We start from the raw sequence: 25659 nt of genomic DNA, 5'->3' as shown, positions 1-25659 counted from the left end.
GCCCATGCCAGAAATACACTGGCTGGTGGGTAAAGACAGCCCCTCAGCCAAATCTGCTGCTGATTCTAGTAAACACAGTTGTAATGGAACACAGCCAAGCCTGTTCATCTACATAATGTCTAAGGCTGTTTCCAAGTTTCAATAGCACAACTGAGTAGCTGCAACACAGACCACGAGGGCTGCAAAGACTGAAGTATTTACTGTCCAGTCCTTGACAGAAGGTGCTTATTAATGCCTGGTCTAAATCAAGGCAGTATTTGCAGGAGAGTGTGGCAGGGTCTAGCCGACACTTCCCCAGATAGCTTTGGACTGAGGTTATGAGACAGACAGTGGCCACTGTAAGAGAGCCCCTGGGCCCAAGAGCCAGAGACCTGAGAGGCATGGCCAGCCTCACCAGTTACCAGACCACTCACATAACCTCTCCACATCTGGGGCTTCCCACCAGTCCAGCGGGAGAACAACAGCAGCTTGGGACCTCCTCCAAGAGGTGAAAGTGTATTGGCCACAGTGAAAACCCAACCTCAAAGTGAATGCACTCTAATACTAATTACAAACCAGTGAATGTATGTTTGCAACGTACCAAGTGCCACACTAGGTGCTTTCTTTGTGTTACTTCATCCAGTCCTCACAACTGCCCTATTAGATGGGTGCCATTATGATCCACTTTCATAGATAAATGAATCAAGGATCAGAGAGATTAAGGGATCTTTACTCATTGTCACATAACTATATAAGTGGTTAACCTAAGGCTCAAATCCAAGACCGCGACAGTCTATTAACTATTGAGAGCACTGATTCCCAGAATTCCAATTCCCAAATTGAGCCATGTCATGAAACAAAAGACCCATTCGAATTGCTTCTGAGACCTGGGCCCAGCATGCTATGGTATGATCTGTGTGACAGCCTCACTCAAGTGCTAGAAGTTAGGAATTGCCCATTAAATAAACATTAAAGTTCTATCTACACAGGGAGGTGAAAGGGAGCCCCAAGCAAGGATACAGTAATCTTACCTTGACAGGTGCCAGGATCAATTTCAAATTACTAAGTAACACATAAAAAGTGGCTTGAGACACACTCATAGCTCAGAGGCAGTGTCTGTTATTTTCACTCTGCACACGTCTAGATATTATGTGTGCATAATCTAAGACGCTACCTTGTTCCTTGATAAAGCATCTGACAAAGACATTATAGAAAAAAAGTAACAACATAGGTTATATCCCATAGCTTTTGATTTTATATCTCTGGGTTTTTAAATGGAGTTTCATTTGGCAACCTATCAGATTTTAATTGATACATAAAAACATGAAAATCCTACATATTTTGGGGTACCAAATAATGCTTCCATACATGTACACATTGTGGCAACTTGTAAGATTTTACTATGGCCAGTTTCAACTTTGAATAAAGCAACAGGAAAATAGGCCTTAGGATATATAAGGATGTCAATCCAGTACTTTCACTTCCAGGATTCTATCAAATAGAAATGACCAAGGATGCTTATAAAAGTCTAAACATCAGGATGCCTGCTGCATTGCTAGCTATAAAGTCAGATGCTGGACACCACTAAGTCACCCAACATACACCTAGCTAGGATTCTAACTAAGATTCGATGCAATATGGCAGCTACAGAAGTCTACATGTAGGAACAGACCAGTTGACATGGAAGGACACTACACACAGAACTAGCCTGTCTTCTTCACAAATGTCCACGTCCTGAAAGACATAGAAGAACTGAAGAACTTTTCCAGACTAAAGTGGGGGCTAAAGAAATGAACATCTGAATGCAAAGTGTAATCATAGATTGGACCCTGGTTTGGAAGTTTTTAAAAAATGCTAGAAAGGGTATTTTGGGAAAAAAAAATTAAAAAGAATTGAAGATAAAGTTTACATTAGATAACAGTATTGTATTAATGTTAAATGTCCAGTATCCTGAATTTTTTTTTTTGGTACTGGGGATTGAGCTCAGGGGCACTCAAACACTGAGCCACATCCCCAGCCCTATTTTGTAATTTATTCAGAGACAGGGTCTCATTGCTTAGTGCCTCTCTTTTGCTGAGGCTGTTTTCGAACTCATGATCTTCCTGCCTCAGCCTCACGAGTCACCGGGATTACAGGCATGCACCATGGTGCCCAGCTCTGAATTTTTTTAATACTATCACAGCTATATAAAGTAATATAAAGGGGCACAGTAGCTGCAACTTATTTTAAATGGTTCAGAAAAAATTATATTAAAAATTATGCACAACGTATATATAACATATAGGCATAAATATGAAGAAAGAGAAAATATGGGACATATCAACAGTTGGCGAAGGCAATGCAAAAACTGCACCATTCTTGTGATTCTTTTCTAAGTTTAAAATTGTCAGAATGGCGGCTTGGGAGGCTGAGGCAGAAGGATCACAAATTCAAAGCCAGCCTCAGCAATTTAGCGAGGCCCTAAGCAATTGAGCGAGACCCTGTCTCTAAATAAAATTTTAAAGGGCTAGGGATGTGGATCAGTGGTTAAGTGCCCTGGGTTCAATTCTAGGTACCAGAAAAAAAAATTGTCAAAATGAAAAAATAAGATACATACTTGAAATTTTGTTATATGGGAAAAAGTTTCTGTTGAAGTGAGCAAAAACATGAGGATACAGAAGAACACATTCAGCACATGTCAAGAATGGAGGCAATTTAAAAAGTGTATATTAGAGCCGGGTGTGGTGCTGCACACCTGTAGTCACAATGACTCAGGAGGCTAAGGCAAGAGGATTGCAAGTTCAAGGCCAGCCTCAACAACTTGGTGAGATCCTGTCTCAAAATAAAAAGTAAAAGAAGGCTGGATATGTAGCTCGTGGTACCGCACCTCTGGGTCCCATTCTCAGTACAAAAGTCAAAGAAATAAGCCCCCGGCGCTACCAGTGGCGTGTCATTCCCGAGTGTTAAGATTCTGTTTGAGTTTTCTTTTCATGGTTTTGATACTGCTTTGTATTTATCTTTTTGATAACTAAGCACTGCTTTTCTAATCAGGAAAAATGAACTCTTAAAGGAAAAATCACATACTTCTATAAATCACATAAACATCTGATTCAGTCTTCAAACACTTGTACCAGCTTGATACTTCTCATCAGTGGAATTTGAAGATAAGGCATCTAATCTTAGATTAAATCCTGTGTACAGCAACACTATAACCTCGGCAAATTTCACAACATATCTGGAATGTCTTTCCACTCGAACCTCAGAAGAGCAAGGGTTTGGTGTATACAAACTTGACACTTCATGGTTTTCCAGAACCTTCTCAAGATCGCCAAGGGACATCAAAGCTGCTTGAATTCCAAATCAGATTCTTCTAATCCATTCCTTATATTAATGTTTTTTTACTTATTTATTCTAAAAATTAGAATACGACATGTGAATGTAGAAAGTTACATGTATGTATATTATGTATATTTTCTGAACCACTGGAGTCCATTGCAAACGTAATGACCATTTATGTATATTATGTATATTTTCTGAACCACTGGAGTCCATTGCAAACGTAATGACCATTTTTTCTAATACTTCTGTGCACATTTCCTAAAAACAAAGACATTTTTCTACCTAACCGCAATCTGGTCTCAAAATCTTGCCACTGACATTGATAGAATTTTCTACCACGTAAATCAAAGACCCCATGCAAATTTTAAGTCATCCCGATGATGTTCTTGCCAACAGAATATACCCAGGGTCCCACATAGCATTTCATTTTCATGCCTCCAGTCTCCTTCAATTCAGGGCATTTTCTAGGTCTTTCCTTATCTTTCCTGTCCTTGACACTTTAAAAGATTATAGACCAGTTATTTTGTCAGACCCCCCCCTCCCACATTTGGAACAAAATAGTAGCTAAGAAGTTTATAGTAAGGAGCACAATAGCCTGATACTAACACATCTTCACAACAATCACACTGAGAAATATAGAACAGTTTTTCAGAACGTGCAGAGAAAAGAATACCGGGGAGAAGTCCCAGACTGTAGACACAGCACTTTGCCAAAGGTAAATCTCTCCTCTGCACAAGTCACAGAAGTGGTGACATTTAGTTATGGAACCTTTAATCCCTGGGGACACTGAAACATAAATATGATTTGCCCTCTAGTTATACCCTTGGGGCTGGCATTGGAAATACACTCTTGACTCATCTGAACTTTCTTGTTTGCTTTTTGAACAAAAGGCTTTTAGTTGAGATAAAAACAACAAGTTGGGCTAACCCTGGCCTGAGTGTGTGGATCCAGCACAAAGTGATCCAGAAAGTGTCACATTGTCCTAGCAGCCGGGGGCAATGCTCAGTTCAGGTCAGGAGGCTCCCTTCCTTCAAGTGTCCCCATTGAGAGGGCTTCCAGGAACTCCCATGGGAGAACCCACCTGTAGTTGTTTGGTTTTTTTCACTCAAGTGCCTTCTTTTCCCAAAAGCTTTGTGTTTTGTCTGAAAACACAAGACCCACGATGATGATGACGCATGCTTGCTAGGAACACTGTCATGAAGATGAACTTGCAGACAGAGGCTTCAGGGCTTCACATGAAAGACTCATTCAGAGCCCTGGAATTGATAATGAGGTTATTACTGAGAGGTGCAGAATCGATTGTAATTTTCCTCACTTGTATCTGGCGAGCACGCTGGTGGAAACCAATCCTGAGGCGATACTTCTCAGTGGTGCCGGGTGAAGGGTCTAGAAATAAACCGTGATGTATTTCTCCTTTGCTCATGGCCTCACATGTCCATTTTCTAATTAAACGGTTCTCGTTAAAAAATCAAAATGGAGTGGGTATGCCAAGTAAAGCAAGGAAGGAGAGGAGAAAGCAAGCCAGGTGAGCCAGAATGGGCGTTTCAGGTGTCCTATGGAGGGAGACCGGAGGCAGAATGCAGGAGAGAGGTGATGCCAAACTGAGGAACCAGGAGGTGAGGGAATCAACCAACCAGACGCTGGGTTATCTGGCTGCATCTAAAGGGCAAAACTCACACGGAAGGACTGTGCCCCAGGTGGTGCACCCTCCTCTAGAGCGTTTCTCCCCCCCCCAAACACTGTTCCTGCACCCCAGGACTACGAGTCCTAGCTGCAAACCTCTCTCAGACCAATGTCTCCCCATCTCCACCCCCATCCTTTCAACAAGCCCTTTGCTGCAATTCTACAAGACACGAGAGGACACAAGACAAGTCACTTCTCTCAGGTCCAGCTTCAGTTTTTCTTCCTTTTCCACAAATGACATCACAGGTTAATGTTTATCATCCATCTGATTCTAGAAAGATCCAAGCTTAACAGCAGGCAATTTGTGGAGGCTTCTGACCCATTCTGGTCAGCCCCTTGCCAGGCTGAGTCATGGAGGTGGTCGCGGGTGGGCCCACCATCCTCAGCAACTGCAGAAGTTTGACTTCAGGGTCTTTTGCGCAGCCCTTTTGCTTTCCTGGCTTGGGCTGGCCCCTCACCCGTCTTCCACACACAGGAGGATGAGCTGTACTGAAGAAGTCCTGCTTCAGCGCTGACAGCCTGTGCCACAAAGAAACACCCTACCCCGTTTCTCTTCTGTGCCACCCTGTCTACTGAGCGACTGCTTATGAGAAGCAAGAATTTATCTGGTAAATTCTCAGGGCATAATGTTAAGTGCCTGATCCTGGAAGGCTGCTGTGGAATCTTACCCTCACAGAAAAGACAAAAGGAGGAAGGACGGGAACACAGCCAGGCAGAAGTCAAATGAAAGGTCAGGGGAGAATGAGCCTCCTGGTCCTTACGGCCACAGCCCCCACCAAGCCCTCAATGCACTTGGACCACCACAGCCACCTCCAGATGCATCCTCTGCGTTTCTGAGATTTCCAAATAAGTGGCAAAATTTGTCAAAACATTTTAATCTTCCTGCATTAGATCTGGTTTCTTAACAGGGCATCTCATGTGCACAATCCCTGACTATTATAGAATAAAATCATTACACATGGAAGTGGTGGAATTTATTTCCCTTTTCCATTTCTTCAATTTCCTGCCATTGTCTACATTATAAGATGCCTGGTGCTGAAACTATGCAGACAATTAAAACAGGTGACACACATCTGCAGTTTTAATGAAACAAGATAAATCTCAAAAATGTATGCAGAGTGAGATATGCTGCTGCCACTTGGTATATAAAGCTATTGAGTGAGTACAGCGTTATCTCAATATTAGTGGCCCTTTTTCTTAATATTTCACAATACAACAAATAAAAAGGTTCAGCCTATCACTTTTGAAAGGAGAAAACTGGGTAAAGTCCTAAGGAAATGATAAAGACTTAGATTTTTTTTTCCCTCATTCTCTCTTACACTTCTTTTTCAGCCTCCACCGTCACCTCTGTCTACATTAAGTTTGCTGCTATAATGGAACGTGGCAAAAATTTGACATTTCACCAATTGACCTAAGCATGGTATTTCCCTAAGATTAGTGTTATATTTGGTTCAGAAAATTTTCCTGAGAAGGAAAAATTGAAAAATTCAGTAATGAATGACTGATAACCCACCCTTTACTGTGTCCTTATAAGCTTGCTGTCTGCACTATCTAAATATATATATATATTAGCAAGAAAATCACAAGTTGTCAGATTTTTCTACTGAAATGCTCTTACAGATCTTGTACATTTATAAGCAATGTACATGAAGTCCATTTGAACAGTGATGGACAGAGCACGGGTGCTTCTAAAACACCAAGATTTTACCATTTGATAAAACTAGATCATCCTAGGAGAATTTTACAGACCAAGTTTTAGCCAAACCACCCATGACAGTGCCTAAATAATGTGAAAATATGCCTTTTCTAAGCACCAGTGAACAGGGCAGTCACTGGACAGAAAAATTCCTAAACTAAAAATAACTGATGTGGGTAAAAAAGGAGGAATTACAGAGGACTAGGGTCCATCCAGGTGAGCACTAACAGAATGTGAGAAAGCGAGTTGAGCTACTGACTGTTAAAGACATTAGAGAAAAAACAGACTGGGCCCACAGGGGCCATGAGGAGGGGAGGCCAGAGAAGGAGAGCAGAGGTTTCCCTAAGTCAGGCAGCCCCTGCTTAAATGTAAGAATGTAGGACTGGGAGTGCAGCTGGGTGGAACCAAAAAGAAAAAGGAAGGGAGGGAGAGGAGGAAGGGAAAGGAAAGAGAAGAACACACACCTCCAAGGTTCAAACAGGTATGAAAAAAGTTCATGTTCTGACCTGAGGTCACAGACCCCAAGGTCAAATATCAGGACCCTCCCGAGCAGCACAGCCTGTAGTCATCTGAGTTCATTCAGGCAGCTAAATACGTAGTAAGGAGAACACAAAACTTCACCCGTCCCATATACTCTATGAAGTTTTGAAATAGATTTTCTACCACCACCCAGCTATCACATCGACCAAATTACACGTGTCTTAATTTTTTGGTCTATAAAAATGAGAAGATTCAATAAAGGATTGATAAGGTCCTTCTTACATTTTCTAAAATGTGAATAATAATTACAAACATAATAAACAGAATTTTAGGTTCCCAGGAAAAAAATTACTATTTTAAAAATTGTCAAATTTTTGCTGAACTACTCAAACAATAGTGAAAAGTTTCTCTCTTCTGCTCCCCCAATTTGGCAGTCTGTATCCTTCTGGAATTTTGTCAGATGCAAGTGTGTGACTTTGAGCCACTCCTTTAGCTTCTCTGAAACTCAGTTTCTTTATGTACAAAAACGTCCTTTTAGGGGAACATGAACGGATTTAAAGTAGGTGAAAGTGTTCCCGCAGTGGGTTTTGTGCGAGGTTAGTCACTCTGCTAGGAGTCACAATCTGGTGCTTCCCTCTCTGGAGTCTGCCAGGATGCCCGTGGGGTGAGGATGAGGCCAACCCTCTTCCTCTCCAGCCTTGCCATTCCTTAGCTAGCAGCCTCCCTCCGTGAGTCAGGGCAATCAAGGGTGGGCACCCTTGACTTAATCAAGTGACATTAGGAGAATGGAAAGTCACTTGATTATGATTTAACCAGTAAAAGTTCTTGTAAAATTACCTCTGAGTCATGTTTGCATCCTTCTGATAAATCAGAGCAGGAGGAGACTGATGCATGGAAGTGTCCACTGGGAGTCACTGGGTCACAGCTATATCTTCAGTCATTTGTCCCCCCAAAGACACAGATCTGAGGAGCAGCTGGATCAGGTGGAAGCTATCATTACCACAGTACGGCTCCATCAAGAACATGGAATGGAGGGCTTCTAGGGGTGTAGCACAGTGGTAGAGCACTTGCCCGGCACGCACGAGGCCCTGGGTTCAATCTCCAGTACTGGGGGGTGGGGGACGATATGGAATATGGAAGAATTTAACCACATTAACACACTAATAAGCCACAAGAACAATATGCAGAGGACTCACATTAGAAATACATCCATCTCATAACCAGAGGATATTTCTCTTCTGTTCCTGGGACCAATATTCTGAAGTCAACTATGAGGCATCCACAAATAATGATTTATAATTAATAATAATTATAATTAATAATTGTTATCGTTTTCAAAATACATGTCAATGCATTTGATTCTGAGTGTTTGGGGGAGGGAAATTTACCTTTATTGAAAACTTGGTATGTGCCAGCTACTTTGGATTTATTATTGCACTCAATTCTTATCAGCAATAACCAGTCATAGGGAATATTGAACTCAATCTGCAGTTTACGAAACCAAGGCTTCAAGAGGTATAATCACTGGATCAGGTCCTCCTGGGCTCCCGGCCTCTGCTGGACTCTTTCCCTACAACCTCTTCTTCTTAGAGAGAGGGCTACATTTGGTTTTGTTGACACTGTAGTTTATATAAACACTATAGTTTATTCTATATCTTTAAAAAATCAAATCTTGGGCTGAGGATGTGGCTCAGTGATAGGGTGCTTGCCCAGCATGCATGAGGCCCTGGGTTCAATTCCCAGCACTGCAAAAAAGAAAGAAAAACCTACTGGAAGGGCTGGAGTTGTGGCTCAGCAGTAGAGTGCCCGCCTAGCACATGTGAGGTCCTGAGTTCGATCCTCAGCACCACATAAAATAAAATAAAGATGTTGTGTCTGCTGAAAACTAAAAAATAAATATTAAAAAATTCTCTCTCTCTCTCTAAAAAAGAAAAGAAAAAAAAACCTACTGGAAATTTTAAGTCAAGGTGACACTGAAAAATGTCCACTTCCTATCCTATATTCTCATGTCCACGTCATAGGAGCTTTCCTTGGTAAATGCCCTGTCACTCTGAATTATGAGAGGAGCTGTGGTTTTTAAAGAAAATTCCCACCTAGCTCTCCCTCCAGGAATCCTCAGGCCCACCACCAGAGCAGCTGGAGCTCTAGTGTGTCCATCAACTCACCATCACCAGGAAGTGTTACCAAGGCCACTGTCATTGCCCTCAGCAACTCCGCCACCACCCAAACCCTTTCCATGCTCCTCAGCTGCCCCTTTAAACGGGAGAGTTACAGAAGCCTAATCAGGAAAACAGGAAATGAACCAAAACACAAAAATCAGCCAAGTGAAATCTGGTGGAGACTTTGTCCTTCTTAACCAACCCATCACGAAAGTGTATTGAAGAAAATATAAACTCAAGAGGATTAGCCATCCCATGTAATTCCGCCTGCCCCAAGTTCTACGGATACTCTAAGTTATAGTCCTATCAAAAAGTCTGGAACATAAGCAAATGAGAATTTAAACCCTGTCGGGAAATTCTCGCTTACTAAATCCTCACTTGCCTACAGGACACACAAGTGGTTTCAACCTTAACCACCTCATCACTGTCAGGAGATTTGGGCAAAAAGCATCCAAATAAATAGATAAAACAGATATCCCAGTTTCATTTTCACTTCTAACGACAAATATAAAAATAAATGTCAAGGCAGCACATCATCAAGCTTCCCACTTCAGAGAGGTTGGACAATCCTCAACTTAGAAGAAATTCTTGATCAGAAATGTTAATAGACAAAGCCAGAAAACCATGGGGTGGGGGTGGGGGTGTAGAAAGGGCCCCAGTGAGGTGTCTGAGGGGCCCCACACTAATCTAAGCAAAGCTCAGAAGTCTGCCGATTCTGGTACAATCCATTCAGCTTCAACACATCATTGAGAAAGAAGTCTACAACTAACACCAGTAAACAAAAATACAGAGCTTAGTCCCCAGGAAAGTTGAGACCTGGGTATTTCTTCTCTCTCACAATATTAGCTTACAGCTTAGCAACAGCAGGGTGGAGGAGGAAATTCCTCCGTTCACACCCACCCACCCCCCAAGTGCCTTTTGAAAGGGGACTGTGTACAACGCATTTTTTTAAAAAAATCTATTGTTGGGGCTGGGGAGACTCAGATGTTTTTTTCTCCTCGCTAATAATGGACTCAACTGCCTTGAAGTCCATGAACTCCAGAGTGGGAAATACCAAGCCGACAAACAAGAATAGGTTAAGTAATGCGTCAGCCAGATGATGTGTCTTAAACTTCACTTCTAGAATACTTTAAGGCATGCATTAGCAGCAAAATGTCTCCTTCAAAGTTATTTAATTTTACTTTATTTATAACTTTAAAAAGTTTTCTTGGGCTGGGGTTACAGCTCAGGGTTAGCATGTGCTTAGCATGCATAAGGCCTTGGGTTCAATCCCCAGCACCCCCTCCCCCCAAAAAAGTAGGATAAAAATGTTTCTTAATTATTAGTAAAAAAAGAGTATTTTATAACTTTAAATAATCTAAATATGAAGTCTTTACTGCGGGAAGAGCCACGAAGTCACTGTCCACCCAAGAGACTGGACCCTAGCCTCTCACTCTCTCTAGCCTGAACAGAGTTTGAGAAAGCAAGCTCCCTTCCGGTCAGGTCAGTCATATGAACTAGATGAACATTAGACTAACAGTTTTTCTTCCTCATTCTGTATCCTCCCAATGATAAGAAAGTCAGGCTGTATTTATTGATTATCAGTCATATGATAAAAACAAAGAGCTATCTCTTTACTTGATAATGAGTCTCAAAAACTACCCTTACCATAATTTTAAGGGTAGGTAAAGTAGTAAAGACAGAATAGGAAACCCGAACACTTGGAAAACTGCAGCAAAAACAGATACTAATGTTTCAGGTCATATTATGAAGATAAGAAGGCTATTAAAAAGAGCCATACAGAATGACATTAAGTAGGCAAAATGTTGCTTCCTCTATATTCTAAGTACTGAGTGCTTACCAGGTGCCAGGCTCTCTGTTAAACTCTTTACCTACATTTTATCACTTATTCCTCCCAAAAACTCTAGGATGTGAGTACTGCATCCCCCTTTTGCAGATGAGGAAACCAAGGCTTACAAAGGTTCTCACAGTAACATACATAGAAGTGACAAAGCCAGGGTATGAGCTTGTTACCTAACTCTGGAATCCTGAATTTCAATCTATGCTCTGTATAAACCATCTTCTTCCCCAAAACTCCAAGCCAAATCTGCACCTAGATCCTAGCAAAACTGGCGTCTCACATTCTATAATTTCTGCACCATAATTTACTTTTTCTCATTATTTGAACTTTGTGTTTTTTCCTAGAAATAGTGAACTCCTTCAAAACACCTGCAGAGAATTCTTTTGATCCCCTGAGGAGCTCAGGGATGGATACAGCACGCCTCTCAAAACAAGGGCAAGACAAAAGACGGAAGCATGCAACTGACCAACAAGTGGATGAATGGACTTAAAAATGTGGTGTACACACACGCACACACACACAAAAATGGAATCTTATTCAGCTTTTCTTTCTTTCCTTCTCTCTATTTTTTCCCTCAGTGCTAGAGACAGAACCCATATTGTCCTGTTTTTAGAAGGAAAGTAATTCTGACATAGCTACACCATGGATAAATCTCCAAGACATCATGTGGAGTGAAAGAAGGCAGTCTCTAAAGGACGAGCACTAGTGATCGAACTTACGTTAGGTTTCTAGGGTGGACAAATTCATAGAGACACAGAGTAGATGGGTGGTCACCAGGGGCTGGAGAAGGGGGAAGGGGGAGCTGTTCAATGGGAAGAGTTTCAGTTTTGCAAACCAAGAGCATTCTGTGAGGGGACAGTGGTGGTGACAGTGGCTCCACAATGTGAATGCACTCAATGCCACAGACTTATACCCTTAAAATTAGATGATGAATTTTATATCGTGATGTATTTGGCCACAATTAGAATGAGAAAACAAGCAAACAGAAGGCAAAAACTAGAAGAGGCTGGAGCTGCAGCTCAGTGGTAGAGCACACGTTGGGCATGTGGGAGGCCCTGGGTTCCATCCCCAGCACGAAAACCAAACAAACAAAACACCAGAACAGATGTCTGTCATAGGAATGCCTTTTCCCTACCACGCCTCCGTTGATCCTTCAGGTAGGTCACACTGCTGTCACGAATGTCCCAAAGCTGATCCTCCACCAGAAAGTCATTCTGCTGGTGTGACACGGCAGCCCTCTGCAGGGAACAAGCCTTTAGAGGCTGTCACTGCTGGGTTCACTCACAGCAGCGCAATCCGCAGGTCACTCTCCGGACATGCCCTTTCCAACAGCCATGGAAGCAAGAGGAAACATCAAACTCCAAGAAAAGTACCGTCTTTGGGACCTCAAGCCCGTCCTGTGTGGGGGCTCCCATATCCAGCTCTCGGAATAGCAGAAGACAAGTCCAGGCATCCACCATGTCCCTTATCGCGGAGTCACTGAGGCAAAACTATATATGGGGAGGGGTTGCTTCCACCCTGGACAGGGCTGAGCCAGAAGAACAGCTTGGGATTGATTCCTTGGATGAGGGGTGTGGTAAAGAAGGAACTGCCCCAGCCCCAGGGTCAGAGCTGCCTTGCAGGAAGCAACCCTTCCCCCATGTCCTTTCCTACACATCACAGCCCCACAGCCTCCACTGAGGACACACCACCCACCACCCAGCCTTGTCCCACTGGATGCTCTTCAAGTGAATGGACCACTTGGACCCTCAGACACCCTCAGCCAATCACCACAGGGCATTCAAGGGCCACTGTGTTCCAGACCTAGTTGGGCTCAGAGGTCAGGCAAGACAGGCCCTTCACCACTGGAGGATTGAGCTGACTTTTCTCCTTTGGCTTTCAAAAATTATTGTCCTGAGCTGCTGTTGTTGTTTTTATCATAAACATTATCTTCCTTCACATTATTTCCACCTTCTTCCTCCTTAGATAGGCAGCTCAGCTGCTGACTGCTCACTTCTGGGCTCTGATATCCAGGAATCCAGGTTCTTCCCGGCTTTCATGAAAAATCCAAGCCACCAATGAGATTATGCAGGGTGTTCTAGAAAGGGTCCTTTCTCCCTCCCCTAAGGGTGTTTGTCTCTGTTCCCTGAAGGCTCCTAAGAGAAATGGCAAGACTTCAAAGAGGAGGCCTAGGCTCCAGGTCCCCAGACCTCCCAAGGAGTCCAATGTCTTGACCCACATCTGCAAGGGCTAGCAGAGAGCCTCAAACTTGACCATGTGGACAGAAGGAGGCCAAGGCAATGTAGACATGTGTTATGGAACGAACCCGGTACCTCGGCTCGCCCCCAAGTCTTATGTTATAGTTGTTGTTTTTTTTTAATTTTTCAATATGTTCTCAGTTATACATGACAGTAGAATGTACTTTGACATACCGCATATACATGGAATATAACTTCCCAGTCTTGTGGTTGTACATGATGTGGAGTTACACAGGTGTGTATTCATACATGAACACAGGAAAGTTATGTCCAATTCATTCTACTGTCTTTTTAAAACTTTTTTTTAATTTGTTCTTTTTAGTTATACATGACAGTAGCCCAAGTCTTATTATGCACATCAAGGACTGGACAGCAAACCGGTGATGGATGCCCCCTCTCTCAACGGCACACCTTCCAAAACCTCAGGTCCTGAATATACTTGCAAAGTTGTGTTCTTAAAGTTACTCAGGTTAAATTTTCTGTTAGTTGGACAGCTTCAAGGCTTGGAGACAAAAATTTAACTTTTTAAATTTTTTTTTTTTTTTTGTTACTGGGTATTAACTCCGAGATGCTTTGCCACTGAGCTATTCTTGCAGCTCTTTTTTTTTTTTTTTTTTTTGAGACAGGTTAATTTGCTTAGGGTCTCACTAAGTTGCTAAGGCTAGCCTTCAACTTGCAATCCTCCTGCCTCAAACTCCCAAAAGAGACAAAATTAATTTAGATAAATTATTAAATGCCGTGTGATTTGGTTCTGAGTGTAGTTTTTGTTTATGGACAGAGATTCACACCTCCAGCCACAGTAAAAGGAAAGGGTGGGCTGGGATATAGCTCAGTTGGTATAGTGCTTGCCTTGCATGCACAAAGGCCCTGGGTTCAATCCCCAGCACAGAGAAAAAAAGAAGGAAGGAAGGAAGGAAGGAAGGAAGGAAGGAAGGAAGGAAGGAAGGAAGGGCAAGCTTTGCCTATATTAAGTAGCAAGAGGGCAGAATGAAGAGGGTAATTATGTAGACAATATATTAAAAAGCCAGACTAAGGGATTCAAATCCTGGCTTTCCAAACTAGCTATGTCCCCTGGTCCTAAATTTCTGTCCTCAATGTCTTCCATCTGTAACAATAAAAATTATAAGGGTTTCTCCCTCTGAGGTTGTCACAGGGGTTAAAGGTGACCATCCTTACATGGCACATACAACAGGGCCTGACTTTCAATAAATATTCATGATCATCAGGAAGCAACCTAAACTCACCCTGAACCAAAGAGTATCTACTCTATGGAAGATTGAACTCACTGAAAAAATAGACAAATTTGTAACTCTTGTCCAAGTTACACCTATTGAAAGAAGTTTGATCACAATCTGTGGATAAAAATGAACTGGTGTTAAAGCCAAGGCTTCACTAAATTGTACCCCCATTGCATTATTTTTCCTCTCTTCCTACAGACTCTGCTTGGTTTGGATGCACTGTCCCTTCAGCTTCAGGAACTGGTATTTGCAAGAGTCATTGTATAATGATTTTTCCAGGCAGATTTTGAGAAGTGACATTTGGGACAAAGAGGGTTTAATGGACCTTGCAGAAGTGGCAGAGAGCTTGCCTAGCACCTACCAGGCCCTGGGTTGGATCCCCAGTTCTAAACAAAATAAATACATAAAGTCAAATTAAGAAACTAAGCCCCAGGGGCAACTGATATTCAGGCGGTTAGAATGAATAACTTAACCATACTGGAGGCAAAAACTCCTGGTTCAGTCTGTCTTCCTTCCTCTTAACAGCTGTCTCTGCACCTATTCTCAGCCAGCACAGAACCAGAGTAAGGGCGAAATATAAGCCTGGACTTGACCTATTCATCTCACCTTTCCCAGTGGCAATGTCTTCATCTTTAAAGTTTTGGGTTAAACCTACCCAAATACAGAGTGGTTGTGAGGCCAACATAAGATGTACCTGGCCCACAGCAAGCATTCAAGCATGGATTACAATAACAAATAGCATAGCATACCATCTCTCAGGCACCCTGACCTTCACTTTTCTTTCAGTCATTTAAAATACCTTTAAGACTGACATTTTAGCTGGGTATGGGTACACATGCCTGTAATCCCAGCTACTCAGGAGGTTGAGGAAGGAGGATCCAAAAATTCAAGGTCAGCCTGGCCAATTTACTTACTGACAGCCTGTCTCAAAAATAAAGCTGGGTGCAGTGGCACACACCTGTGATCTCAGCAGCTTGGGAGGCTAAAACAGGAGGATTGTGAGTTCAAAGCCAGCCTCAGAAACAGCAAGGTACTCAGCAAATCAGTGAGACCCTGTCTCAAAATACAAAACAGGGCTGGGGGTGTGGCTTTAGTGCTTGAGTGTCCTTGAGTTCAATCCCCAGTACCAAGTAATGAACATGCTGTGTGAGGTGGCACGTAACTGAAATCCTAGTGACTTGGGAGGCTGAGGCAAGAGGATTGAAAGTTTGAGGCCAGCCTGGGCAACTTAGTGAGACCCTGTCTCAAGATACAAAATAAAAATGACTGGGGATGTGGCTCAGTGGTAGAGCACCTCCGAGTCCAAACCCCATTACCATAAGATAAAATAAAATAAACATGATCGTCATAATAGCAACAATCAAAGAAAGCAGAAGCACACAAGAAGAACAAGAAACAACTCTTGTGTTAGAATTCTGGACCTTGAAGAAAAGCAAGTTTAATCAGAGTAAAACAAGAAAGTAGGTGGAGATATTTGTGGCAATTCTCAAGAGGGCTTTTAGAACTGGGGGTTAACAACTGAGATTCTTTATTGGATGTAATTTCATTTTGAAACTTTTTTTTTTTTTTTGCATTCAATACACAATAAGCAGCCTGGTTTCACTTTCTGGATTTTCAGCTCACCAAAGGAAGAAGAGGAGGCTAAAGGGCAGGGGAGATGAAGAGAAAAATAGTTCCAGATGTTCTGGACCAGGCTTTAAAGCAAAAGAGAAGAAGAGGGAAGGCAGGCGAGGTGTCCGCGGGCAGAGGTGCCTCCAGGGTGGTGGAATCAAAGGATCTGAGTAAGAATAGAGAAGCAGGGACCATGGGGGGCAAAAAGGAAGGTGGCAGGGTGTATGCCACCTCCCTTGCCCAGCCTGGAACTTTCTTTCCTTCCTCCCCGGCCTCCAGGTGGCGCACTGACAGGCACAACCTGCCTGGGAGCTGAAGGTAGGGCTGGGCAAGTTGGTATCTGGCACTCAAAAAATTGTTATTCCTTTTTCCTTCCCCATAGCTCCTCCCCCAATGAGAAAACTCAGTCCATTTCAATTGATAACTTCTCTTTTTCCTTCCCCTATCTCAACACCCCTGTGCGGTTCCCACCAGAACATCGGTTATCCTTTGGACGCTGTGGATTGCTTTGGTAATGAAGCATAAGATGAAAAGAATATTTTAAAACACAGTACACACTGTGAATGCATGCAAAAGCAAGGCCTCCTGCTCTCCAGGGCCATCTCTGAGCTGCACTTGACCCTGATCCAAACTTTTCTCTAAAGGAAAAATGATCCCAAATGGGAATTATCACAGTGCTTTGGATGTGATCTAAGTTGCCAGTAGGGTTTGTTCATTTTCTTCCTCAAATGAATTCTGCTCACCTGTAATTGTATCAGAGGGGAATTCTTGCTATCCTTTGCAAGGGTAAAAATGTTCTGATGCAATACAATAATTTGCCAAGCTAAATATAGCTTTGGAATCACACAGCACATGGCACAAAGACCCTTGATTTTAATTCACATGCAAAAAAAAAAAAAAAAAAAAAACTTTTGAATTCAGGGTTGTTAAATACTAGACTTTTCTAGAATATGAACTAAAATGTATTCCTTTGGGGAAAATCACTCCTCCAAACCCTCACATAAAAATAGCTAAACAATGGTGTATTGTATTTGTCTGTTTGTACACTATACCAAAAAAAAAAAAAAAAAAAAAGAGTGAGGCACTGCTCCATATAAGGTAGGTTTCGGCGTTCTTCCACCAAAGACATGATGTCACAATAACGTGGGCTGACACCATCAGAAGCACTGGGACAGGGGCTGAAAGCTGGCAGCTACCTGCTGCCAGGAAAGTGTGGTTTGGCCTTCCTTGTACTTCACCCAGGTGCCGGGCTCAGGAGGGCACTGGCAGAGCTTTGAATTGGAGACGGAGTTGGCAGCTAGCTGCAGGGTGGAGGAAGGGCAGGTAGTGTCCCCCTGTCCCTTGCCTTGGGGTTAGCAAGTTCCACTGGGGTCTCTGCTACTGGAAGCACTGCACTAGCTCAGTCCTAGTCCCTCGGGCTCTCCACAGACCCTCAGGAACGGGCCATGGGCATGGATGGCCTCCTGAAGATCCCTCACCTTCACCCTCTCCCTGGAATTTGGTGTGGTATGGGTGGCGGCCACATGCACACGGCAGGACTCTCTGGTTACGTGAAGTCCCTCTTTTTCTAACCTACAAAAGACTAAAACCTGGAAATCCTGGCAAATTTCTAAAGCCCACACCCAACCAACTCCAGGTACTGTCTTAAGGTCCCTACTGTAGTCTGAATGATGGAATTAAGAGGTGAGGAACCTGGGAGGTGATTAGGTTTTATAAGTAGAGACCTAGAAACTGGGGTTAATGCCCTCATTTAAAAAAGAAAAAAAGGTTGCAGAGATTCTTTACCCCTTCTACTATTGAGGACACAATGAGGTGTCACCTGTGAACCAGAAAGTGGGCCCTCACCCTAAACAAACCTGCCAGTGCCTAGAGCTTACATTTTCCAAGCCTTGGGAACTGTGAGACATAACTTTCTGTGGTTTTTAAGCTATCCACTCTATGGTATTTTGTCATAGCAGCCCGATGCATTAAGCCAGTTCCTTGCTAAAGTATGTGCAAAGCAATAATTTGTCTTTACATAGTTTGGAGGAAGGCTGATATTTCTGGACCTGCATTACCTATCTTCAAACATTCGTTCAATTTCTCACCAATTGCAGGTAGCAGATGATGAATTTAGGGTTTTCACAAGGCAGAAAGCTCAGCAGTATCCAGAGACCTGTTGTGGATTGCCTCTGAGTTCCAGATATGAAATCCCTCGAGACCTAAGGCTGGCAATTCCGGATTTATTAGCTTACTTAAGAATTCCCCTGGGGACCTTTGTCCAGGGTGCATTTCCTTACCAGGATAGCACACGTGGGCTGGTGGGGAAGTACTCAGGATCCACTATAGGCTTGTGCCTTGAGGCAGGAAGTTGTCAAGCTCCGTTTGGCATCACCACAGACAGGTGGTTTAAAGCCAGAATCCAAGCTCCTCAAAGGTGTGATCCTGACATTTGTGTCAGGGCTCAGGATTCCCTGGGTAACGCTGGGACTGACAGAACCACACATCCAAGTAAACAGCGGAGATTCCCAGGAAACCAAATGTCTGGCGCAGGGTGTAGACAATGGAGTGCTAGACCTGAGCTGGACAGTCCCTTTCCACAGATGTTTTGAGGGGGAATTTCCCCCCACCTGACACTAACTGAAAAGAAAACTCTGCACAGAGGCACCACGAACTGGGCTGTGCGCTATGGTTTTCTACTTTTTCAATCACACTGCTGCAGATCCCTGGCTACTTTTTCAATTGGACAAAATTCGTTAAATGTGCAGACTTCTCCTAGCCCAGGACCACAGCACTGACGGGATCCTTCCATTTGGTGAAGAGGTTTGGGCCAAGAGTGGAGGATAGTTTTTCTGTGTTATTTTCTAAAGAATGACTTCTAATGCTGAAGAATGAACTCAGTGTTTCTGCTATGTCCAGCCACCTCAGCATGGTGCTACAAAAATCATCCATCCTCGGGATGGGGAGATAGCTCAGTTGGTAGGGTGCTTGCCTTGCATATATACAAGGCCCTGGGTTCTAATCCCCAGCACTACCAAAAAAAAAAAAAAAATCATCCATCCCAGGAACAAATTCTAGGCAAATCTGTCAGAAATCAAATGATAAGACAAAGTGGACTGGATTGACTAGGTTTCTCAGATTCTTCCGAAAACCTTTTATAACCTTTTATACTGCAGCCTTCAGCCCAGCACAGTGGTACACACCTGTAATTCCAGCTACGTCGAAGGCTAAGGCAAGAGGATCACAAGTTCAAGGCCAGCCTCAAGTAATTTAGTGAGATCCTATCTCAAAATAAAATAAAAAGGGCTGGAGATATAGCTCAACGGCAGAGCACCCCTGGGTTCAATCCCCAGTTTAAAAAAAAAACAAACATTTTAACCTTCATTGCAAGTTATTACTTTATATTTTAATCCACATTCCTGATTTAGAAAACAGTCAACTTGCAAATCCCTGGCTACTAAAACTTGCAGAAAATCCCCACTAGTATGGGAAGAAGAGTACAATGGCATCCATCACACCATGGGTCACTGATGAACTTAAAGCACAGGTTTACAGTCCTAAAAACTGGGGTCCATTTACCTAATAAGGAATGATATCAAACACTGAAAGTTCATATAGGGGGCAAGAAAAGTGGAAGAAATTACCATAACTGCTTTAAATGCAACTGCTTTAAGAATAAGGGGAATAAGGGGAAGAACAGAGAACATGGTGGTACACGCCTGTAATCCCAACAACTCAGGAGGTAGGAGGATCCCAAGTTCAAGGCCAGGCTCAGCAATTTAGCGGGATCCCTGGGTGTTCAATCCCCAGCACCAAAAATAAAAAAACGAAAAGAGTAAGGGGAAGGGAGGATGTCACCAGATACACTGGGGTCAATAGGAGAGGATTGGGGTGGGGGGTGCAGGCCTGGAGAACCTCCATAGTCAAGGCTGCTGGATCAGTCTGAGGGATGAAAAATGACTTGCTCCTCAACTGCTGGCATTTAAAATGTTAACTTTAAAAACAGCTTGCTTATCATTTGTACCACTCATAAAGATCAAAGAAGAGGTTGGTTAATTTAAAAGCACAAACACATACAACAGTCTTTGGTCTACATCTCATTTAACACATGTGTTGGAAAAGAGATGTTTTTGGTATCCCCATCTTTATAGATGAGTAAACTAAGATTCCATTTTTTTTTAATTTTTTTTTTTTTTTTTGGTTTGGTTTTTATACTAGGGACTGAACCAGGGACGCTTAACCACTGAGCCACAACTGCAGTCCTTTTTATGTTTTATTTCGAGACAGGGTCTCGCTAAATAGCTTAGGGCGTCATTTAGTTGCTGAGCCTGGCTTTGAACTTGCGATCCTCCTGCCTCCACCTCCTGAGTCACGAGGATTACAGGCATGTCACACTGTTCCCAACTAAGACTCCAATTTTGTGACATGCTCAAGATCTTAGGGAGAACTTGGCCAGCGGTTAAGAAGCTTGGGCAACACCATAGCCATAAATAACTACAGTATCTATATATTTGGCTCTGTTTACCTGATCTGCTCCAATCAAGCAACAAAATCATCCACAACACCCCTGCCCACACCTAAGATAAAAGGGTTCAAAACACAGTGACAATTCCCCACTGTGTTCTACAGCTCCACCCCCTTCCTTGACGTTCCTGACTCCCTCTGGTCAGCACAGAAGACAAAATAGACAACAAAACTCAACCCCTCAAATCCACTTAAGGGAAGCTCCATCCATTTTCTCATCACCATCGGGGTCTTCTGCCTGGACAAGGATGCCAGCAGCATGTGCCTACAGAGTGGCATCTCCCACATGGCCTTCAGTACTATGAGACTGCTGAGTTTGTTTGATGGAAACAAACTCCAGTTACATTCTATTGATGTACCTGGTGGCAAAATCCTGAACTGCCTATGGGAAGACCACAGAATTTAGCCACAGTAAACTCCCCACGGCAGGAAGGCCATGTGGCCATTCACTACACCTCAGAGCAGGTATTCTGTCACTTAGAGCCCTCCATCTCTTAAGTACTTCTAGTCAATCACATACTATAGAAAATCAGACAAACTATCTCTTTGAGACAGTTCTTCCTTTTAGGACAGGGATGATTTAAACTTTCCTATAATGTATTCCTAAAAAATGTGTTTGGAGGGTAAATGTCCAAAATCTGAATAGTAACCGCATATGTTCATAGAGAGGATCATCTTATACAGAAGGGATATATTAAAAAGAGGGGTTACCTTATCTCCCATCACAGTGTATGGAGCTGTGCCTCCCTCTGCCATAAGCCACCCAAAGGATTGCTGGGTGAGGCTGGTGCCACTGAAGGGACCTCAAGCTTAAGTTGTTTTTTTCACCTTTTCTTTTTAAAGTTTCACAGGAAATCTACCTCTGGGTATGAATTTGCACATAAAGAAAATGATACCATCTCTATCAAGACTTGCTAAAATTGTTAAGCCTCCTAAGTATGCTGACCAATTGCTTTAAATTCCCAGTCGCTAGCACAGGGTCCCTGATCAATTATCTAAAAAAGTGGAGACTCCTTTTTTTTTTTTTTTTTTTTAAGATCAAAGAGTGGCCATTCCAGAAGTTAACTGGAGACAGAGTATCAATTCTGCCAGGTGCTGGGGCTTCTGCCTATAATCCCAGCTGCTTGGGAGGCTGAGGCAGAAGAATCAAAAGTTAAAGGACAACATGGTCAACTTCATGAGACCCTATCTGGAGATGTACCTCAGTGGCAGAGAGCTCCTGAGTTCAATCCCCATTACCACCCCCCAACACACACAAATAGAAAAACAAAAACAAAAAACTGCACATCAAGTCTACCAGTGTTGAGAAGATGCTCACTATTAAAAATCCCTCAACACACCTCCACCAAAATTCAATTTCACCTTTATTAGAAACATTCCTCATTACCCTAATAAGCAGAGAACAGTAATAACAACTGTGATAGAAATCTGGGACATGGGGATTTTAAGAAACCACCAATCTGTAAGAACAACATCTAGACAATAATTAAAATAATAACTACCAAGTCCAAAGTGTTAGCATTTTTTTTAAAATGACATTTAATGGTTAGTCCCATAATAAACATGGAAAGTTTTAGAAATAAAATGACCAGGGGTTCATGTTTCCCCTCCCTTGACAATGAAGACAACCTGCTTCACCTTATTTACCAGCGATCCTGAGGCTACTGAGTCGGAACAAGCCACTTATGAAAGTGAAATAAATTCTGACCACACTACTTGGAACTCTGCAGGCAGGAAGCTGTGCCAACTGTCATGCCAGAACTATGAGATAATGGGGATTTCAAAATGTTTGTCCCATCTTGATGCCCAACCATCCCTCTCATGATAGCATCTCAGCATCCCAGAAAGAAACTGGAATGAACCTCACCGCACTGTCTGTTAGTTGAGGAATCAGGACACCTAGGCTGTATTGGTTTTATTTTTTTTCCTGGCTCAGGATTAATTTTGTTGGTCGGTCCAAAGTAATTTCAGGGCCCACATGACTCTTAGTGCCCTCACCCAAAGTAGAAGATGCTCTTAAAGAGCCAAGGGTCAAACTGGGGAGGAAACAGCTAGCAGCAGAGTGCTATTCAGCACATACAAGTCTAGATGTCTAAAAAAATAAAATAAATAGAGTAAAACTTCCCAGATACAGATCATTTTTGGACATGTTACTATAAAATTTTATTGATCTCAACATTGGTCAATAAAATTTTATAGTAACATGTCCAAAAATGATCTGTATCTGGGAGAAAGAGGGAATGTCTAATTAAGTTGGGAACACTTCCAGGAAGGAAAGTGTGATGCTTAAGTGAACTCTAATCAGAACAAAGACAAGGAAACAGATCCCCTGGAATCACAATGGCAGGTGGGCTTGTTCTTCTTCGGCCAGGCTGACTGTGAACAAGTGCTGGGACAGGGAGGCTCTTCCTGGGAGAAGTAAACTTCCACATACATTCAAAGATGTAAGAACGTTACAGGAGCGAGCGGAGGAAAAGTCCCTTCAGAGTCTTGCCCAGTTGTGGAACTGCACTTAATGCTACACGGAAGGGTACAAGTCTATCGGAGCCAAACCGCTACTGCCGCACACGGGAAACTGGCTGTACCGGGTCTGGAGAGACAATGCACTGCTCCTCTAAACGAGCCACCCCTTTTCAGACGCCCCCTTTTTGTGGGTTGGGAGGGATCCCCAGGGAGGGCGGGCGTCTGGCATCAGTGTCGTTAGCTGCTAGGTGCATGCAGCTCAGCCTCCAGCCTCATCCGGCCACCTGCGCCACCGCTCAGCGGCGCTGACTCCCGGCTCCCACAGGCTTCGTTGGAGTCCCCTCTGGTCCTCGGTTTCTCTAGAATTTATCGGGACCGCCAGAGTTTCTCCTCGCTCATCCCTGCGGGCGCGTCGCCTCCACAGACCTTACGGGCACAACTTGCCCAGGGCTCTCCCCGCCCCTCCACGATCGCCTCCTTCCATTCCTCAAAGTGTCCCCACGAAGGACCGAACAGATGTGTGTGCTGGCTTCATCCCGGATAAAACATCAGATTCTAACTGCTTAGAGTCCAGCCTCAGGTCCGACCTCCGGGTTCAGCTAGGACCAGGAGCACCCTCTCGCTTGCCGGCAGAAGGGCCGCTCCCTCCCCCTGCATCGAATCCGGAGTTCAGTACGAAAAGGCTCCAGCTGGCTGGGGACCAGGCCAGCTCAGGCTTGTCTCCCCACAAAGCTCATGCCTTTCAGAAAATGCCCACCGAACCCCCAAACCATAAGGCAGGACCAGCACCTTCCTCGCGGGCTGGAACCAGAGGTTCCATCTGCAACCTGCCGGGTCTGGAGAGATAACCACAGCCACATTTTATTTCACTGCTTTTCCTGTTCATCTCGTTTGTGGGGAAAGAGTGTGTGTGTGTGTGTGTGTGGGGGGGGGGTCCTCTATTTGTTTTATTATTTGTTTGTTTATTAGTACTAAGGATTGAACCCAGAGGCGCTTTACCACTGAGCTACATGCCCAGTCCTTTTTATTTTTTATTGTGAGACAGTCCCGCTGAGCTGCTGAGGGTCTCGCTAAATTGCTGAGACTGGCCTCCAACCTCTGCGATCCTCCTGCCTCTGCCTCCGGAGTCGCTAGGGTTACAGGCGTGTGCCACCGCGCCCGGCCTACGTTTATTTTTAAGTATTTTTAAGGCAGCCAAAAGCCTGCCCTCCCCAAACTTAGGAACTCAAAAGCACATGGTCAAAATCCTTCCAGCCTGACCTGTTTGCCGCGCACGATCCGCTATGCAAGGATCATTTTAAAGCCCGCGGTGCTTCCAAAGACTCCCAGATCTTTAACCTTTCGCCAGTTACTCTTTCTCCATGCCCAAGGAACAGAAACTGCTGCGCCCCAGTTTGGACACTCACCTCTGGGCGCCGGCTCCCGCGGGCGCAGTCCTCCAGTTCGGCTCCAAAGCCGCGCGGCGGCCGCCTCCTACTTGGGGCGTTCCCGAGAATCCGAGGAAAGGCGCGCGGCAGCCCGAGGCTGGGGCCAGCGCATCTGCCGCGAGGCGCAGCGGCCGGGCGCTCAGGAAACCACCGAGCCCCGCCCGCCCTCACTGGCCCCGCCCCTTCCCCGCCCCTTCCCGGCGCTCAGCGAAGGCGGTCTGCAATTCTCCACCCATATCCCCTACACTGCCACCCACCTTTGCTCTGCGGCTTGGACCGTCTATGCACAAACACCGAGAAATGAATGAGCGGAGAGAATGGAGGGATGGATGGGGCGCGGGAAGCGGGGTATTTCCTAACTGAGGAGAGCCCTGTGTCTGAGCAGGTGGACTTGTGTTAACGCACCGGTGGGAGCGTCGGTCACAAGCCAGTGGGTGTGTGCTGTATGCACACGTGTGATCGAGTGCATGTGAGAGTGTGTGTTGCCTGTGCGCGTTCCTACCCGAGCGGGCAGAGAGCCCCTCGTCCCTTACTCAACACAGGACTGGCCCTGGTGTAAGCGGGATCTCCGGAACTGGTTCGGGAGTGCGTCTTGGTGACGGTCATGTTGTCCCGGTGTATTTAGGGGTTCCGTTTGTTGCCGTCCTGAGGCTGAGATGTGGACAGATGCTCAAAGATCACTGGCTTGCCAGAGCTTCCTGCTGCCCTCCGAGTGCCGCAGCCGGTAGCTTTACGGTGTCAAAGCGCGCGTGTTAACAATGCCAGCCGCGGGGAAGGAGGCAGCTGATACTCAGCGTGGGGCTCGATTAGGCAGGTGGCCAGCCATCCCTCCCTCTGGAGGCGTCTGAAATTTCAGTCTGTCATCCCCTCCCCCACCATGAATATTTAAGTAATGTTAATGACCCTTTGAAAATGGACCATCTAGAAATCCCAAGAGAACACAAATGTTCACACAAATGCCCTACACAGAAAACAGCTTTAAGAAAAAAAGCTATTGTGTGCCCCATTTTACCACACGTTCTATG

At 44.1% G+C, this 25659-nt stretch overlaps 1 protein-coding gene across 4 annotated transcripts in view; it reads right to left on the bottom strand.

Moving 5' to 3' along the window:
- Positions 1-25659, bottom strand: part of Palm2akap2 (PALM2 and AKAP2 fusion) — a 459101-nt gene that overhangs the window by 81548 nt on the left and 351894 nt on the right. The window contains exon 1 of one of the 4 annotated variants that reach the window (XM_058581623.1): positions 24614-24771. The exons of the other annotated variants lie outside the window; for them this stretch is intronic. The gene's annotated coding sequence lies outside the window, so the exon portion shown is untranslated. Of the gene's footprint in view, positions 1-24613; positions 24772-25659 lie in introns of those variants that run through there. 4 annotated transcript variants of the gene reach the window in all.

Source organism: Marmota monax, unplaced genomic scaffold (assembly GCF_021218885.2).
Source record: "Marmota monax isolate L192 unplaced genomic scaffold, Marmota_monax_Labrador192_F-V1.1 WCK01_AAM20220418_F8-fsc00020, whole genome shotgun sequence".
Classification (NCBI taxonomy): Eukaryota; Metazoa; Chordata; class Mammalia; order Rodentia; family Sciuridae; genus Marmota; species Marmota monax.
The sequence above is the reverse complement of the archived record's forward strand: the minus strand, read 5'-3'. Positions and strand labels throughout refer to the sequence as shown.